The sequence below is a fragment of the Convolutriloba macropyga genome, chromosome 6 (assembly GCF_964194025.1).
Source record: "Convolutriloba macropyga chromosome 6, txConMacr16.3, whole genome shotgun sequence".
Classification (NCBI taxonomy): Eukaryota; Metazoa; Xenacoelomorpha; order Acoela; family Convolutidae; genus Convolutriloba; species Convolutriloba macropyga.
The window spans coordinates 59302252-59319904 of record NC_134473.1 but is presented as its reverse complement, the minus strand read 5'-3'; positions in this window follow the sequence as shown (position 1 = coordinate 59319904).

Below are 17653 nucleotides of genomic sequence, written 5' to 3'. Positions count from 1 at the left end.
CTCTGAACATGGCAATGCCTCATCGGCTACTGGGACTCGATATGACAACCGAACATGAGACCAAGTAAACCAATTAAATGATTTTCTTCGTAATCAACTCACAATTCAGGGTAATTAAAGGCAACTTTCGGCTTTGTTTTCGGTTCTCTTTATACTCGGCTCTTTTCAATGTCGGTTCTGTTGCACATAACCATCATTATCATCATTAATTTTTATTTCTTTTACTGACTTTGGTTATTTTGTAGTTGTGTTTAAAAAACAGTAGATCGACGAAATTTCAGTTTAAATGGTTTCCTGAACTATGAAGTAACGTATCGGCGCTAGTGAAAATGGCAGAACTACCAAAATATAGACATTTTATTGCTCGCCAACCAGAATTGGGAAAATGTTAATAATGTTTTTGTGATTGTCCCAAAAGAACAGACAAAGCAGTCCCAGACAAAATAGTCCCAAATAAAATATTGAAAAAATTGTAAATATAATTACAAACAATTAACAAACATAATCTATGACTTAAGTTTATGAATGCATTGTTTTTAATTGCATATGAATTAGGACCAAACCAAAAACTTATTTCAAAAGACGTAAATTCTCAGAAACTATGTAATCAGCTTAATATTTGTGTAATGAAAAAAATAAGAATAACTTAAAAGAGGTTTCTTTGTTATTTGGTGTGCATGTGCTTAACTCTATGGTTAGATCGGACTATTTTGTCGTCGACTGTTTTGTCTTTTTTTTACTATTTTGTCTGGGAATATTTTGCTATTTGGGACTGATTTTTTCTGTTCACCGTTATTTGCACTTCCGAACTTAGATTACAGACTTTGAAATACTCAAATCTATTCGAAATACATATCTGAGTAATGTAATTCTGAGAAATAGCGGACGATTATGTACTTAGTATGGTTTGCATTATAATGTCTCAACAAACAAACGTACCAAAGTGTAGAATTTTTAACGAATCTGATTGGCTGAGAACTGCAGCCACCGAAATAATTTGAGCCCCCGCCTGATGGGAGCATTTCATCCGACGTTGGGTTTAAGTTAATCATTGGTAATGGGCGCTTGCGCTCAATGTCCAAACGAGTCATTTATATATGTATATATATATATATATATATATATATATATATATATAATGTATATATATATATATATATATATATATATATATATATATATAATGTATATATATATATAATATATATATATATATATATATATATATATATAATATATAAAGCCGGTATAAACCAGGATTGAGTAAAAACCGTCCTCGTATAATGAGAGCGGCGCGGGTTGACAAGGCAACATTTTAAAAACAAACTCCATTTCTTGTCCAACTGATTAATGAATTTTTATTAACATTGCTGCCAATCGTGTTCATTTTAAAGATTATCATTTAACTAATGTAAACCGAGATAATTTCACAAAATTTTCATTCTGATACTATGTAAAATGATATTGCAAACCAAAGACGACGAGATAGAAAAAAGGATTTAAATTTACTACTTTTAAAATAGGATGAAACATTGCGTCTTTTTCAAATCAGAGTCGCCTTGGAAGTTTTTTTTTTCAGAAGCCAGGATACCAAGGCCAAAAAAGAAGCACACAGGTTTTATGATGATAAGCAAAGATTCGACTTGTTGTAACTTTTAACAATTTTTTCCGAAAGGTGAAATTTGCGCACCGCAGTTTAAAAACAGCTGAGATATCATGCATAAGTACGCAGTGCCTAACCAAAGCAAAGTCAACAAAGTTAAGAAAAAAAAGTTAATTTTTTTTCGCTGAATTGACAGAAAAGAATGTGATTGATTTTTTTTTTGATCAATTGGTTTTTTTTTGATAATGAGCCTTAACGAGATGCAATGAACTATTTCTCAATTTTTTTTGTTGATTGTTCCTCATTGTTTGTCACCGTGGTTGGTTAATCTGCATCTGTAGATAACACTAATTGTCCCACAGCAAAAAAAAAAGTATTTTTTACAATTAAGCATTTTCTGGCGCGTGATTGTTGGTCTGTCTGATGTTTGGAACTGGTATGCTGAAACACAAATGTTTAAAAAAGTATCTCATAATAGAAAAATTCATTTTTTGAGGTAATAACTTTAACCAGAGCTGCAACAATTTATCTTTCGCCTGAGCATTATTGTTTTTTTTTCAATTAAGACTTAATCAATAGCAACCGTGGTAAAACTTCAAAGTCTTCTACAGGAGGAAATTAATTTATGCAAAGCAATTAAAAGTTCATCATTTAGCTCTAATTAAAACTGAAAAACTGCTCATTTCAAAGATCAACTTCTATTAAAATGAGGGATTTCTTCCATTTGTGATTAGTGTGTTCAATTTATTTGCACCTCCCAGGCGCATGTGCATTATTTTAAAATAAGTATTTTCTGTGTAATGGCATGTGCTCTGTAACTAGCGGGCGCATAACGTACGGAGGGACACAAACAGAAAAGATCCAAAATGAGTTTGCAAAAGATAAGTTATCATGGTCTAACAAAATTTTCTTTATTTGTTACCGCTTTTAGAGAAGAAAAATGTATCGGAAAATTTTTCTCACAAATTTTCGGCTGTTTTGATAATTAGAGCACTCTGGTAGGAACTCGTGCGATTTATCATTGAAATTTTGATAACAACTTGGTTTTAATTACTTGAAAATGTGTTTGTAAACAGTATCTCAAAACCTAACCATCAGGGGATAATTTTTTAAAGCAGAAAAATGTGACACGACAATTTCTTCGACAATGTGACACGACAATCTAGCGGGCAGAAAAATGTGACACGACAATCTCTTCCAGGGGAAATTAAAGAAAAATTGTTAGTTTAATCTACCACCAAAAACTATTAAACAATTTTTTGAGAAACGGGGGCCTGCAGTTTAATGTAGATACCAAATCGACCTAACCGGTGTCCCAGAAATTGAATTGCTCTAAATTTTTCAAAAAACCATTAAAATTCAATTAGTGATCGAAATCCAAGTTTACAGATCCACTCAATTGATGTTACAGATCCAATTTATTGTGCTTTCTGAAACTTCGCGTCAGAAACTTTATAGTTAAATTTTATCCGCTAGTTGTTGATACTTTGCACCAAATTACACTAGGAAAAACTTATGTGTTTTTCTAAAAAATTTGATGTGATTTATCTATGAATTGCAGTTAGTTTAAAAAAAAGAGCACAGACAGTTTCCAAGACTTTAAAATGATTCTGTATGATATGACTTTAAAATGTTTCTGTATAATATAGGATATTACAACAGCAAAGTTAAAAGTTCGACAAGGAGGCTCGTTAATGTGCGTTCGCACATGATGTTCCGATCTGAGCTCCTCTACATTTTTGTCTTAATTGTCAACCAAATGAAGAGATAATCAAAAATAGAAGTTTAAGTTGCGAAAACTTTACATAGCCAAACTACTAATTGAATTACGTAATGCTATGCTTCACTGCAGTGCTCACAAGATCTGCCATTAAAAAGACTACGAAAAACAAAATAAACAACAAAATAAGCAAAAACTAAATTTTGACAGCAAAAACTCAATATCTAAATAGAAAAGCACCTGTTAACAACGTCAAAATGCAATCAGATATAACATTAACTACACAAACTTACTTTTTCCTAACTACAAGGAATATGAAACTTTTCCATAATGGGACAAGGTCAAAAGTCGACACACACAAATAATGAGGCAAAAATAAAAAATCAGTCAACATTTTTAAAAACTTTTCATTACTACAAACGTCTTAAAAACCTTTAGCCTTCAACAATTCTTGGTAAATTTACTAAATAGCCATTATTAAAGGACAAGAACAGGTATTTTCTCAGAATAAGCCAAAGAATCGAATTAAGCAGAAAAACTCAAAATTTCAAAAAGAGCAAACAAATTGCAAAAACACAAATTATTGAAGCCAATAAAATCATAAGCTTTCATCTCAATGTTGTCTCTTATTTCAAATTTACTTAATCAGCTAAAAATATACTGAACGAGTAAATCAGTCCACTTGGTACTTATTTGAAAATCATTGGGATCTGTTATTACGCGAACATGCCGAAAAAAAACACAATTATTGACCGCTCAAAACTTTCATGAAAACTCATATCGTCCATCAAACAAAACATCAGTTAAGATATAATATCAATAGACGTGTTAAATTTTGTATTACATGGAATTGAATGTGACCTCTCAGTGATGAGAAAGAATTACAAGTTGACTAGAAAAACAAAAACCAAAAAATTTGAAAAATTTTTTAAAACGATTAATAATGAAAACTTCAGACTAGGCGCTATAAACTGACTGCATTGAGAAACATCAGTTATTCAATTCTCAATTCGAAGCTTATGAGGCCTCTCAGCCTTTTACAACTACAAAAAAATTTAGAAAAAAAACAGTCAAAAGCAGCAAAGTCAAAAAAATTCAGAGAGAAAAGTGTGGGAGCCATTCATTAAAAAGCGAATTGTTCATTAAAAACTTTCTAAATCGATTAGTTTTCAACAACAAGTTAATGTTTTTTGTTTTTGAAATACGACTTAAATTTTCAACAAATATGAACAAATATATCAAAACCACGAAATTTTTGAAAAAACACAATTTGAAAATATCAACGCCATTAATTTCAATAGCTTTGAACGGAAGCCATAAATTACGCTATACTATGCTTCGATGGGACGACTAGGTTGTTTGTTATTCATGAGTTGACAATAAGACATCACAATAATTCTTATGACAAAAAAAAAACAACAAGTACAGGTAAAAACCAAAAGTTCAATAGAAAACTGCGAGAAGAGAGTTTCGAAGCAATTTAAGCCATAAGTTTTTCTCTGAAAACATTTTCTGCGATCCATTGAACAATTTTTTCTAAGCAAATACGAACTATCAGTGTTACGATAATGTCTTAAGAATTCAAAGGAACCAAAATATTGAAAAAATATACAAAAAATGAAAAGGTGTTATGAGAACTCGTGTCATGGAAGTCATAGAACAAATATTTAGAAGTCAAATTTGCTATCAAATCAAATTTTGGCTGCAGAAGTAGAAGACGCTGTGATTACTGAAAATGACTTACAGTTCAAAAAAATATGTTTAAGAACGATTAATTTCCAAAAAAAACGAAAATTTTTCATTGTCCTAACAGCCATTAGCTGTCAACTCAAAGCACTAGATAGTTTCAGTTAATGCTCTTTAACAAAACAATTCCGCGTTTAGTCAACGAGTGTATGCCATGGACTACAAAAACTTAGTAAAAGCTCAAATAGAAAATAAAAATTTAATTAAAAATTACGAAAACTCAGGGTTGAAGCCAAAAGAAAACAAGAAATGGATTTTTTGTTCATTGGACTTCATTTGACTGTAAGTGAGGTTCGTTATTAGCGGAATATCGATATGAAAAGTGACTAGACTTAAGTGACTTTAAAAAAACAAAAAAATTTCAAAAAAAATTTTCCAAAAAAACAGCTCTCATACATAATTCGAGTTTTTTTATAGTAAACTTACCCATGAGACCAAAACTTGCATTTTTGTCACCTTTCTTCTTGAAAAAGAACGTAATTTTTTTTTCTATTGGTAGCATGAAATGTAATCTTAAATTAATATTTTTACAGAAAAAAAAATTTGAACAAAATTTATGCTAAAAGTGAACAAAATCATGCCAAATGTCTGTGTTCACACAAAACTTTAAAACTTGACAACTCCTCGAAAAAAACGAAATTCAAAAAAATCTTCGAATTGTACGCTGGACGAGCTTTTTATTGATACCACTCACATTTCTCCGCGATGAATATATCGATCGGCCAAAATTGTCTGAACACAAAAAACACAAGTGGTGTCGGAACAATTATATCTAAGTAATAATTCAGAAAACTGCAAATACATCAGGGTCTGTAGTTCTCTCGCATTTGCACATTTGCGGTGACTCAGTCTAACTTTTCATACACTAAACAACAAAAAGTTGTTTGTTGATTCTGATTACATCTATCCCAAGTTGAGGTCCAGACCCAAATTGACTTTTGATCAGACCCAGTCGAGCGCACACCCGTGTGATCCCAGACCTAAATTACAGGGTCTTCAAGCGCACTACGGTCTGATCATGGTGTGGAGATGGTCTGATCAGAGGTCATTTTGGTCTGAAAAGTCTGATCATAGGCGGATTCGAGCGCACTTTGGTCTGATCAGAGGCAATTTCGAGCGCAATTCGGTCTGATCAGAGGCGGATTCGAGCGCAATTGGGTCTGATCATAAACCTCTTCGAGCGCACTTGGGTCTGATCAGAGGCGACTTCGAGCGCACTTGGGTCTGATCAGAGGCGACTTCGAGCGCACTTGGGTCTGATCAGAGGCAACTTCGAGCGCAATTGGGTCTGATGGGATGCGACTTCGAGCGCAATTGGGTCTGATCAGAGGCGACTTCGAGCGCAATTGGGTCTGATTAGAGGCGACTTCGAGCGCAATTGGGTCTGATCAGAGGCGACTTCGAGCGCAATTGGGTCTGATCAGAGGCGACTTCGAGCGCAATTGGGTCTGCTCAGAGGCGACTTCGAGCGCAATTGGGTCTGATCAGAAGCGACTTCGAACGTAGGATAGTCTGATCATAACCTCATCGAGCGCACTTGGGTCTGATCAGTGGCTACTCCGAGCGCAATTGGGTCTGATCAGAGGCGACTTCGAACGTTTTTCCGTTAAACTTCAGTAGTCTAATATCTCATTGAAAATCAAGGTCCGTCAACACTCAATTGGCCGCAGGCGACCAAAAAAATACAAAAACACCGATAAAATCAAAGAAACATATGAGCATCATATTTGAAAATAAAGACATCAGAATTGATTTTTTTCGTTTTTGACCCAAAACATGAAAGTGTTAGTTTTTTATGACCAAATGGACTATGGTTTAAGGTTTAACCCCCTTAGCACTCAAATCTAATCAACCTGAAAATGTCAGCATATACTTAAACCTGTTTATAAAAGTGCAAGGAGGCAACAAACACCCTCAGCACTCAAATCTAATCAACCTGAACACATTAGCATATACTTAAACCTTTTATAAAAGTGCAAGGAGAAAACAAACCCCCTTAGCACTCCAATCTAATCAACCTGAATATGTTAGCATATACTTAAACCTTTTATAAAAGCGCAAGGAGGCAACAAACCCCCTTAGCACTCAAATCTAATCAATCAGAATGTGTTGAAATAAATTTAATCTTTTTTAACAAAAGTACAAGGAGGCAACAAACCCCCTTAGCACTCCAATCTAAAGAACCTGAATAAGTCAGCATATACATAAACCCTTTATAAAAGTGCAAGGAGGCAACAAACCCCCTTAAAGCACCGCCGAAACAAAGTTAAAACGCAGATTGTTATTGGCTTGTGTTAACGTTCAATACATTAGTGCAAGGAGGGATCAAACTAGTTTAAAAAAATAGGGTCGAAAATGTTGCTTAATCCGCCAAATTATTCAATCTACAAATGTAAACTCAAAATGATTCATATCGTAATGTAATTGAATGAACATAGCTGGCAAATTGCCAGAAATTAGCCGCAATAGCTTCATAAAACTGTAGTCTCAAAAAGGTAAAAAGGCAGACTAAAGAAGAAACTTACTCTTTTAAATTTTGAATGTTAAATTTTGAATAGGTATCTGTATAACTTACTGCTGTTTCTATTAGCTGCTCTCAAATAACCTTCAATAAGAGGGACAAGCACTTGTGACGACGAAATAAATTTTAAAAAAACCAAGAGAAGGCCAATAATAGCCTCAGCTATCGCTTCGCGGCTATTAAAAAATAACAAACACAGCCAGCAGAGGGTATTGTAAGTGATGGAGTATAATGAAATACGAGGTAGCAACAGACCCTAACAAATTCATTTTATTTCGCTGATTTGGAAATTAAAATGCGCGAACAGTAATATTGTGCGGCTACTAAAAAATGAACCGACAAATGTCGGAAGAATTGCTCTTGAACGACAGGCGAGGCAAATTAATTCATTGCCTTTAACATAGATCAATTTTTCTTTATGGGTGAAAAATAATGAGCGAAAGCATCAAAAAGTCACTTGAAAAGTCAAAGAATGTTCTAGAAAAACGCAAAATTGTCAAGCGAAAGATTTGCATTTAAAAAAGACACAGGTTTAAAATAATTTCTATGAACTTCGTTCAAGAGCAATTAAACAGGCTATTTTTCAGGTGGTACCAGCACTTCGGAGTAATTGTCAAGAAAACCCACATTGAACTTTGCGCTAGAAAGCATTGTGAGGTCGAGATGAAATCTGATCGATACAATCAGATAACCGTAAATATCACATGGCAAAATTTTTTACAACTAATAGAGACGATATCAAAAGTCACACATTATTGGCAGAACAAAAGGCACACAAAATTGGCACAATTCTGTTCTTACAAAATACAAACTAATTTTTCAACTCAAATTTACTCCAAATTGTAATCAAATTTCGGCAGTAGTTTTTTACATCTTTTGTCTCCTACCTCATTGCACGGGGAAACATAGGGCAATTAAATGAAAAGCAACTGTAATTTACTTAAGTAGAGCAACTGTAATTTAGCAAAGCCGATAAATTCATCTGACTTATTGGAACCAGATATGACTAGATATCACACATATGTATGTATTAAATTATGTTACATTGTTAAGTCGTCCTCTGTTTCCAAATTGACGTCATGTTTGAGAGTAAATTTAAAAATCAGAAACAAAAGCAAACATCAAAGCCATGAGTTAACAAACAGTTAAAAACAAACAACATCATCACCAAAGTGCGCTTTGCGGAGCTTTTTCATTGCACATGCGTAGTTTCTTCTGCCTTTAAGAGTCAAATGGACTCCGTCATCCATGAAACTTCTCCGCTTGAACACTTGCCTGTGCAGGCTGAAAGATGTAATGTCCGAATTTTCAAGCAACTTATTGAACCTCTTGATGTTATCATGCGTGTCTTTCAGCCTCCTGAGCACTGTACATAACACCAATTGCGGCTTATGTTCTAGCTTTAAAATCGCCTCACGCAAGGACTTTAACTGCTCTAACACATCTTCCGGTGACTCGCCAGGCTTACCATAATGTGACAGGTTGTTTCCGCCAACTGCAATTATAATCTTTGGGTAGGACTTCAACGTTGGAATAAATGAATAAAAGTCACTTACAATTCCAGCCCGCGAGAAAAGGTTGACACCCCGTTCATACAAACATTATCAACTATGGAGTCCCCAACCAAAGCTGTGTCCACAGGAAACTCATTGACAAAATTAGTGTACAGGATTTCTGAGGTGCGATCATTGCTGGTTCCAGTCTTGATAGTTCGCCCTTGTGCTTGGTAGCTGGAAAACGCCTCTTTAAACTTCTTCTTAGGCTGTGCACTGATATCATTGGCATAAGGTTCTCCCACACGTTTAGGATTCATGATTAGATCTAAAAGAATAAAGAATCTTTTAGCACAAATCAATTCTCACTCTAAAAAATTTGAACATTAATCAACCCCTAGACTAGTTCCCCTATACCAAAAAATCTTTTCCTCCTACACTCTACCTACCCCGGGGATACTCCAAACCAAGATTAGATCTAAAAGAATAAAGAATCTTTAAGCACAAATCAAATCTCACTATAAAAAATTTGAACATTAATCAACCCCTAGAGTAGTTCCCCTGATACCCGGGGCTGAGTGGTCCCACTTCGACCCGTGGTAGGTGGTCCCAGTTCACACATGGTGGCGTCCCCTGATACCCGGGATGGGTTTACCCAGTTTTTGCCGCTGGGTCGGCTCCCATTGCGCATTGGGAAAAAAGTTCACGGGAAAAAAGATTCTTATTGACCCGATGAAAAATACTATATTTATAAATTAAATATTCGAAATAATCGCAAATTTCGGTATGAAAAAAACTAACTTTTTTCCTAGACAAGCTATAGCACAATTTTTTTTTCTCTTTTGGACTCTTAGTACAGTGGGGATGCTCCATACCGAGTTTGGTTCGATTTGAATAACTTTTTGACCTGACGAAAAATACCTATTTTTAAAACTCGTTATTCGCGAAATTCGCAATTTTCCGTATGAAAACATAACTTTTTTTGCTAGGCAACCTATAAAAAAAATTATTTTTGCATTAAACTCTAGGTACCCCTGATATACTCAATACACAGTTTAGTTCGATTTGAACAACTCCTTGACCCGATGAAAAAGACATTTTTTTAAAATTCTATGATCGCAATTTATTCGAAATAATCGCAAATTTCCGTATAAAAAACAAAATTTTTTGCAAGGCAAACTATACCAAAAATTCTTTTTGTTTTACACTCTACCTATTCAGGGGAAACTCCATACCAAGTTTGATTCAATTTGGAGAACTTCCTGGCCCAATCAAAAATAACTAGAGTTGATATTCGTTATTCGCAAAATTCAAAAATTTCCGTATGGAAACCCAACTTTTTTGCTTGGCCAGCTATACCAAAAAATCTTTTCCTCCTACACTCTACCTACCCAGGGGATACTCCACAACAAGTTTGCTTCAATTTGGACCACTTCCTGACCAATCAAAAAAACTAGATTTGATATTCGTTATTCGCAAAATTCAAAAATTTCTGTATGAAAACCCAACTTTTTTGCTTGGCAAGCTATACCAAAAAATCTTTTCACCTACACTCTACCTACCCAGGGGATACTCCACACCAAGATTAGATCTAAAAGAATAAAGAATCTTTAAGCACAAATCAAATCTCACTATAAAAAATTTGAACATTAATCAACCCCTAGAGTAGTTCCCCTGATACCCGGGGCTGAGTGGTCCCACTTCGACCCGTGGTAGGTGGTCCCAGTTCACACATGGTGGCGTCCCCTGATACCCGGGGATGGGTTTACCCAGTTTTTGCCTCTGGCTCGGTTCCCATTGCGCATTGGTAAAAAAGTTCACGGGAAAAAAGATTCTTATTGACCCGATGAAAAATACTATATTTATAAATTAAATATTCAAATTAATCGCAAATTTCGGTATGAAAAACTAACTTTTTTCCTAGACAAGCTATAGCACAATTTTTTTTCTCTTTTGGACTCTTAGTACAGTGGGGATGCTCCATACCGAGTTTGGTTCGATTTGAATAACTTTTTGACCTGACGAAAAATACCTATTTTTAAAACTCGTTATTCGCGAAATTCGCAATTTTCCGTATGAAAACATAACTTTTTTTGCTAGGCAACCTATAAAAAAAATTATTTTTGCATTAAACTCTAGGTACCCCTGATATACTCAATACACAGTTTAGTTCGATTTGAACAACTCCTTGACCCGATGAAAAAGACATTTTTTTAAAATTCTATAATCGCAATTTATTCGAAATAATCGCAAATTTCCGTATAAAAAACAAAATTTTTTGCAAGGCAAACTATACCAAAAATTCTTTTTGTTTTACACTCTACCTATTCAGGGGAAACTCCATACCAAGTTTGGTTCAATTTGGACAACTTCCTGGCCCAATCAAAAATAACTAGAGTTGATATTCGTTATTCGCAAAATTCAAAAATTTCCGTATGGAAACCCAACTTTTTTGCTTGGCCAGCTATACCAAAAAATCTTTTCCTCCTACACTCTACCTACCCAGGGGATACTCCACAACAAGTTTGCTTCAATTTGGACCACTTCCTGACCAATCAAAAAAACTAGATTTGATATTCGTTATTCGCAAAATTCAAAAATTTCCGTATGAAAACCCAACTTTTTTGCTTGGCAAGCTATACCAAAAAATCTTTTCCTCCTACACTCTACCTACCCCGGGGATACTCCAAACCAAGATTAGATCTAAAAGAATAAAGAATCTTTAAGCACAAATCAAATCTCACTATAAAAAATTTGAACATTAATCAACCCCTAGAGTAGTTCCCCTGATACCCGGGGCTGAGTGGTCCCACTTCGACCCGTGGTAGGTGGTCCCAGTTCACACATGGTGGCGTCCCCTGATACCCGGGGATGGGTTTACCCAGTTTTTGCCTCTGGCTCGGTTCCCATTGCGCATTGGTAAAAAAGTTCACGGGAAAAAAGATTCTTATTGACCCGATGAAAAATACTATATTTATAAATTAAATATTCAAATTAATCGCAAATTTCGGTATGAAAAACTAACTTTTTTCCTAGACAAGCTATAGCACAATTTTTTTTCTCTTTTGGACTCTTAGTACAGTGGGGATGCTCCATACCGAGTTTGGTTCGATTTGAATAACTTTTTGACCTGATGAAAAATACCTATTTTTAAAATTCGTAATTCGCGAAATTCGCAATTTTCCGTATGAAAACATAACTTTTTTTGCTAGGCAACCTATAAAAAAAATTCTTTTTGCATTAAACTCTAGGTACCCCTGATATACTCAATACACAGTTTAGTTCGATTTGAACAACTCCTTGACCCGATGAAAAAGACATATTTTTAAAATTCTATAATCGCAATTTATTCGAAATAATCGCAAATTTCCGTATAAAAATTAAACTTTTTTGCTAGGCAAACTATACCAAAAATTTTCTTTGTTTTACACTCTACCTATACGGGGGAAACTCCGTACCAAGTTTGGTTCAATTTTGACAACTTCCTGGCCCAATCAAAAATAACTAGTGTTGATATTCGTTATTCGCAAAATTCAAAAATTTCCGTATGAAAACCCAACTTTTTTGCTTGGCCAGCTATACCAAAAAATCTTTTCCTCCTACACTCTACCTACCCAGGGGATACTCCACAACAAGTTTGCTTCAATTTGGACCACTTCCTGACCAATCAAAAAAACTAGATTTGATATTCGTTATTCGCAAAATTCAAAAATTTCCGTATGAAAACCCAACTTTTTTGCTTGGCAAGCTATACCAAAAAATCTTTTCCCTCTACACTCTACCTACCCAGGGGATACTCCACACCAAGTTTGGTTCAATTTGGACCACATCCTGACCCAATCAAAAATAACTAGATTTGATATTCGTTATTCGCAAAATTCAAAAATTTCCGTATGAAAACCTAACTTTTTTTGCTACGCAACCTATATAAAAAATTCTTTTTGCTCTAAACTCTAGGTACCCCTGATATACTCTATACCCAGTTTAGCTCGATTTGAATAACTTTTTGACCTGATGAAAAATACCTATTTTTAAAATTCGTTATTTGCGAAATTCGCAATTTTCCGTATGAAAACATAACTTTTTTTTGCTAGGCAACCTATAAAAAAAATTCTTTTTGCATTAAACTCTAGGTACCCCTGATATACTCAATACACAGTTTAGTTCGATTTGAACAACTCCTTGACCCGATGAAAAAGACATATTTTTAAAATTCTATAATTGCAATTTATTCGAAATAATCGCAAATTTCCGTATAAAGATTAAACTTTTTTGCTAGGCAAACTATACCAAAAATTCTCTTTGTGTTACACTCTACCTATACAGGGGATACTCCACACCAAGTTTGCTTCAATTTGGACCACTTCCTGACCAATCAAAAATAACTAGATTTGATATTCGTTATTCGCAAAATTCAAAAATTTCCGTATGAAAACCCAACTTTTTTGCTTGGCAAGCTATACCAAAAAATCTTTTCCCTCTACACTCTACCTACCCAGGGGATACTCCACACCAAGTTTGGTTCAATTTGGACCACATCCTGACCCAATCAAAAATAACTAGATTTGATATTCGTTATTCGCAAAATTCAAAAATTTCCGTATGAAAACCCAACTTTCTTGCTTGGCAAGATATACCAAAAAATCTTTTCCTCTACACTCTACCTACCCAGGGGATACTCCACACCAAGTTTGGTTCAATTTGGACCACTTCCTCACCCAATCAAAAATAACTAGAGTTGATATTTGTTATTGGCAAAATTCAAAAATTTCCGTATGAAAACCCAAAGTTTTGGTTGGCAAACTATACCAAAAAATCTTTTCCTCCTACACTCTACCTACCCAGGGGATACTCCACGCCAAGTTTGGTTCAATTTTGACCATTTCCTCACCCAATCAAAAATAACTAGAGTTGATATTCGTTATTGGCAAAATTCAAAAATTTCCGTATGAAAACCCAACTTTTTTGCTTGGCAAGCTATACCAAAAAATCTTTTCCCTCTACACTCTACCTACCCAGGGGATACTCCACACCAAGTTTGGTTCAATTTGGACCACATCCTGACCCAATCAAAAATAACTAGATTTGATATTCGTTATTCGCAAAATTCAAAAATTTCCGTATGAAAACCCAACTTTTTTGCTTGGCAAGCTATACCAAAAAATCTTTTCCCTCTACACTCTACCTACCCAGGGGATACTCCACACCAAGTTTGGTTCAATTTTGACCATTTCCTCACCCAATCAAAAATAACTAGAGTTGATATTCGTTATTGGCAAAATTCAAAAATTTCCGTATGAAAACCCAACTTTTTTGCTTGGCAAGCTATACCAAAAAATCTTTTCCCTCTACACTCTACCTACCCAGGGGATACTCCACGCCAAGTTTGGTTCAATTTTGACCATTTCCTCACCCAATCAAAAATAACTAGAGTTGATATTCGTTATTGGCAAAATTCAAAAATTTCCGTATGAAAACCCAACTTTTTTGCTTGGCAAGCTATACCAAAAAATCTTTTCCCTCTACACTCTACCTACCCAGGGGATACTCCACACCAAGTTTGGTTCAATTTGGACCACATCCTGACCCAATCAAAAATAACTAGATTTGATATTCGTTATTCGCAAAATTCAAAAATTTCCGTATGAAAACCCAACTTTCTTGCTTGGCAAGATATACCAAAAAATCTTTTCCTCTACACTCTACCTACCCAGGGGATACTCCACACCAAGTTTGGTTCAATTTGGACCACTTCCTCACCCAATCAAAAATAACTAGAGTTGATATTTGTTATTGGCAAAATTCAAAAATTTCCGTATGAAAACCCAAAGTTTTGGTTGGCAAACTATACCAAAAAATCTTTTCCTCCTACACTCTACCTACCCAGGGGATACTCCACGCCAAGTTTGGTTCAATTTGGACCACTTCCTGACCAATCAAAAATAACTAGATTTGATATTCGTTATTCGCAAAATTCAAAAATTTCCGTATGAAAACCCAACTTTCTTGCTTGGCAAGATATACCAAAAAATCTTTTCCTCCTACACTCTACCTACCCAGGGGATACTCCACACCAAGTTTGGTTCAATTTGGACCACATCCTCACCCAATCAAAAATAACTAGAGTTGATATTTGTTATTGGCAAAATTCAAAAATTTCCGTATGAAAACCCAAAATTTTGGTTGGCAAACTATACCAAAAAATCTTTTCCTCCTACACTCTACCTACCCAGGGGATACTCCACGCCAAGTTTGGTTTAATTTGGAACACTTCCTGACCCAATCAAAATAACTAGAGTTGATATTCGTTATTCGCAAAATTCAAAAATTTCCGTATGAAAACCCAACTTTATTGCTTGGCAAGCTATACCAAAAAATCTTTTCCTCCTACATTCTACCTACCTAGGGGGTACTCCACACCAAGTTTGGTTCAATTTGGACCACTTCCTGACCAATCAAAAATAACTAGATTTGATATTCGTTATTCGCAAAATTCAAAAATTTCCGTATGAAAACCCAACTTTTTTGCTTGGCAAGCTATACCAAAAAATCTTTTCACCTACACTCTACCTACCCAGGGGATACTCCACACCAAGTTTGGTTCAATTTGGACGACTTCCTGACCAATCAAAAATAACGAGATTTGATATTCGTTATTCGCAAAATTCAAAAATTTCCGTATGAAAACCCGACTTTTTTGCTTGGCAAGCTATAGCAAAAAATCTTTTCCTCCTACACTCTACCTACCCAGGGGATACTCTAGGTACCCCTGATATACTCTATACCAAGTTTAGTTCGATTTGAACAACTCCTTGACCCGATGAAAAAGACATATTTTTAAAATTCTATAATCGCAATTTATTCGAAATAATCGCAAATTTCCGTATAAAATACAAAATTTTTTGCAAGGCCAACTATACCAAAATTCTTTTTGTTTTACACTCTACCTATGCAGGGGAAACTCCATACCAAGGTTGGTTCAATTAGGACAACTTTCTGGCCCAATCAAAAATAACTAGAGTTGATATTCGTTATTCGCAAAATTCAAAAATTTCCGTATGAAAACCCAACTTTCTTGCTTGGCAAGCTATACCAAAAAATCTTTTCCTCCTGCACTCTACCTACCCAGGGGATACTCCACACCAAGTTTGGTTCAATTTGGACCTCTTCCTCACCCAATCAAAAATAACTAGAGTTGATTTTCGTTATTGGCAAAATTCAAAAATTTCCGTATGAAAACCCAAAATTTTGGTTGGCAAACTATACCAAAAAATCTTTTCCTCCTACACTCTACCTACCCAAGGGATACTCCACGCCAAGTTTGGTTTAATTTGGACCACTTCCTGACCCAATCAAAATAACTAGACTTGATATTCGTTATTCGCAAAATTCAAAAATTTCTGTATGAAAACCCAACTTTATTGCTTGGCAAGCTATACCAAAAAATCTTTTCCTCCTACACTCTACCTACCTAGGGGATACTCCACACCAAGTTTGGTTCAATTGGGACCACTTCCTGACCAATCAAAAATAACTAGATTTGATATTCGTTATTCGCAAAATTCAAAAATTTCCGTATGAAAACCCAACTTTTTTGCTTGGCAAGCTATACCAAAAAATCTTTTCCCCCTACTTTCTACCTACACAGGGGATACTCCACACCAAGTTTGGTTCAATTTGGACCACTTCTTGACCCAATCAAAAATAACTAGAGTTGATAATCGTTATTGGCATAATTCAAAAATTTCCGTATGAAAACCCAACATTTTTGCTTGGCAAACTATACCAAAAAATCTTTTCGTCCTACACTCTACCTACCCAGGGGATACTCCACGCCAGGTTTGGTTTAATTTGGACCACTTCGTGACCCAATCAAAATAACTAGAGTTGATATTCGATATTCGCAAAATTCAAAAATTTGCGTATGAAAACCCAACTTTATTGCTTGGCAAGCTATACCAAAAAATCTTTTCCTCCTACACTCTACCTACCTAGGGGATACTCCACACCAATTTTGGTTCTATTTGGACCACTTCCTGACCAATCAAAAATAACTAGATTTGATGTTCGTTATTCGCAAAATTCAAAAATTTCCGTATGAAAACCTAACTTTTTTTGCTACGCAACCTGTACCAAAAATTCTCTTTGTTTTACACTCTACCTATACAGGGGAAACTCCATACCAAGTTTGGTTCAATTTTGACAACTTCCTGGCTTAATCAAAAACAACTAGTGTTGATATTCGTTATTCGCAAAATTCAAAAATTTCCGTATGAAAACCCAACTTTTTTGCTTGGCCAGCTATACCAAAAAATCTTTTCCTCCTACACTCTACCTACCCAGGGGATACTCCACACCAAGTTTGCTTCAATTTGGACCACTTCCTGACCAATCAAAAATAACTAGATTTGATATTCGTTATTCGCAAAATTCAAAAATTTCCGTATGAAAACCCAACTTTTTTGCTTGGCAAGCTATACCAAAAAATCTTTTCCCCCTACACTCTACCTACACAGGGGATACTCCACACCAAGTTTGGTTCAATTTGGACCACTTCTTGACCCAATCAA